The 2,592-nt window shown below is 38.5% G+C and overlaps 1 protein-coding gene across 1 annotated transcript in view; it reads left to right on the top strand.

The window, feature by feature from the left end:
* Positions 1-231: 231 nt before the first annotated feature.
* LOC106874234 (5'-nucleotidase) overlaps positions 232-2,592 on the top strand; it is a 380,910-nt gene continuing 378,549 nt past the window's right edge. The window contains exon 1 of the mRNA XM_089353809.1: positions 232-250. The gene's annotated coding sequence lies outside the window, so the exon portion shown is untranslated. The remainder of the gene's footprint in view (positions 251-2,592) is intronic.

Raw genomic sequence — 2,592 nt, 5'->3', positions numbered from 1 at the left:
AAATTACGTTAAAATTTCATATTATACCATTATATTTAATAACTAAAAGACTTAACTTACGAATTAACGCCCTTTTAGAGTTTTAAGGGAACACCCATCTCGTTAACACTCACAAGTCTTCTTATTCTGCTTTCCTACATTTCTTTCGGAGGATCTATGGTGCTACATTCGCATCAGGATTGAATATATTGAAAGCGCTTACAAGGTCTCCTATTACAATTCAGTTTACTTCTTGGACACTTTATAGAAGGTATGTACAACCGCCTTTTAATAACTGGCTTTATGTGATATGATATACAACTTATATAATCGGGCTGCACAGCTATAAGAATAATTCAATGAAATTCCCGTGTTGTGTAGAAACACACGAACACACAGACACAGACACACTCACACACACAAACGAATGCACTGCAAATATAACATATATTATACCAAAACTTATATTAAAGCAAAAATAACGTATTATGTTACAAATGCTTATCATAAGGTTAGGCTCTGAGGATTGAAAAGTGAACCAAAAAATCGTCAGGTTTAATAAAAACTTAAGGTAGATTTAAACTTTCACAACACCATAGCGTAGAAAGAAGAATAGTATGGGCGCAGACTCTGTTTTATTTTCACATTAATAAGAGACGGATATAGGGGTGTGTGTAAAAATGTCATTAATAATAATTTTTTTGGGTGAGAGGTTAGGACTGGTATTTGAACCTCTGCATTACATTTAGTAAATTATAAATATTTTAATCGAAAACGTAAGAGAGAAAGAGAAACGAAATTATTCGAATTAATAGATCTATATATATTCTGTTATAGGTATGTTCGTGACTTTGTGCGTCATAATGATCGACTATGAAGCATCGTAAATTTCCATCGTCGTCGGCTTTAACTCGTGTTCAGGTAGGAGATCTGTTATTGTTGTTGGCACTCCGTCGCTTGCGACGTCGAGGGTTCCAGTTGATCCGATCAACGGAACAGCCTGCTCGTGAAATTAACGTGCAAGTGGCTGAGCACTCCACAGACATGTGTACTCTTAACATAGTTCTCAGGGATATTCAGCGTGACACAGTGTGACAAGGCTGACCCTTTGAATTACAGGCACAACAGAAACAGGAAGTAAGAGTGAGAGAAAGCTGTGGTGAAAGAGTACAGCAGGGTTCGCCACCATCCCCTGCCGGAGCCTCGTGGAGCTTTAGGTGTTTTCGCTCAATAAACACTCACAGCGCCCGGTCTGGGAATCGAAACCGCGATCCTATGACTGCGAATCCGCTGCCCTAACCACTGGGCCATTGCGCCTCCACTAGGAGATCTGTAGCCAGCGAATGATCTTCATCTTGATGGGTGTGGAGGGTGCCAGTGCCTAAAGTGGCTGTTCAAGTTAAGAGCGGTGTAGAAGAATCGGGGTTATTTATGGTAGGGGAGAGCTAGTAGGGGACGAGGAAGTGCGAGTCGCACTGCAAATTAACCATGCCTTTATCAGTTAACATGTTATTTTTCGTTCCCGAAACGACGACATGCAATGCTGAGCTGGTAGGATTTGAATAGAAGATTTTTAAAGGACTGCAGGCATTTTATCTGAAGCTCTAACGATAGGCATTCTAGAAATGACAACCATATCTTTTTCAAATCACACCCCTGCATATTAAAACATAAATAGAATGCAGTGTGACTATAATTAAGCTAGTGTCAACCCATCTGAGGAGGGCACGGAGAGGCTAATTAGAAATATATGTGATGCAAAAATTTATATTGGCCAATGACTAATATTATTTTATCAAGTACGAGAGATAACTTTACACATGCTTTTGTTTTATATAACCTTATCAGCGAAGTAAACCCTTCACCATACGGCGTAGTACTGACATGTTTAAAAATACATGGATTCTGACGACGATAAATGTATTAAAGGCTGCTCAGGCGTTGAACAATCTGAATCGTTAGGGCATCTGGCAAAAATTGCTTGCCTTATTTAGTTACAATTCTTTACGTTCTGAGTTCTAATCCTGTCGAAGTGAGTTTTGGTTTCCATTTTCTGGAGGATCACTAAAATAAAAGTACACCAAACAAATATTGGAGCTGGCTTAATTGAGCAACCTTTCCTACCAAATTTGCGAGCCTGGTATCTATCGATGTTAGAAATCATTACAGGTTTGTTCGATCAGAGCTGACCTGAAGATAAACAACAACAACAACAGTGAAAACTAAATTCGTTGTCAGCAGATCCAACCGCAATGAAGCTAAGCAACAATCAAAATTAGCCAGTGTTGCCTTAAGCTGTGTCTCGAAAAAGAATTGAGCGAACTCAGCATTTCCTCAGACTGATAAAAGCGCTCAGTCATTTACTATCAGTATATAGAGCTTCTTTTTCTTCTCTACCAATCGTCGTCGTCATCATCGTCGTCGTCATTACACTCATCATCCTCGTCATCGTCACCAACCACTACTACTACTACTACTACTACTACTACTACTACTACTCTTTATTCTTTCTTTCTTTCTTTCTTTCTTTCTTTATCTTTCTTTCTTTCTTTCTTTCTTTCTTTCTTTGTCTTTCTTTCTTTCTTTCTTTCTTTGTCTTTCTTTCTTTCTTTC

The sequence above is a fragment of the Octopus bimaculoides genome, chromosome 1, assembly GCF_046866305.1.
Source record: "Octopus bimaculoides isolate indiv1 chromosome 1, ASM4686630v1, whole genome shotgun sequence".
NCBI lineage: Eukaryota > Metazoa > Mollusca > Cephalopoda > Octopoda > Octopodidae > Octopus > Octopus bimaculoides.
Note: the sequence above shows the minus strand (reverse complement) of the source record. Positions and strands in the feature narration are given on the sequence as shown.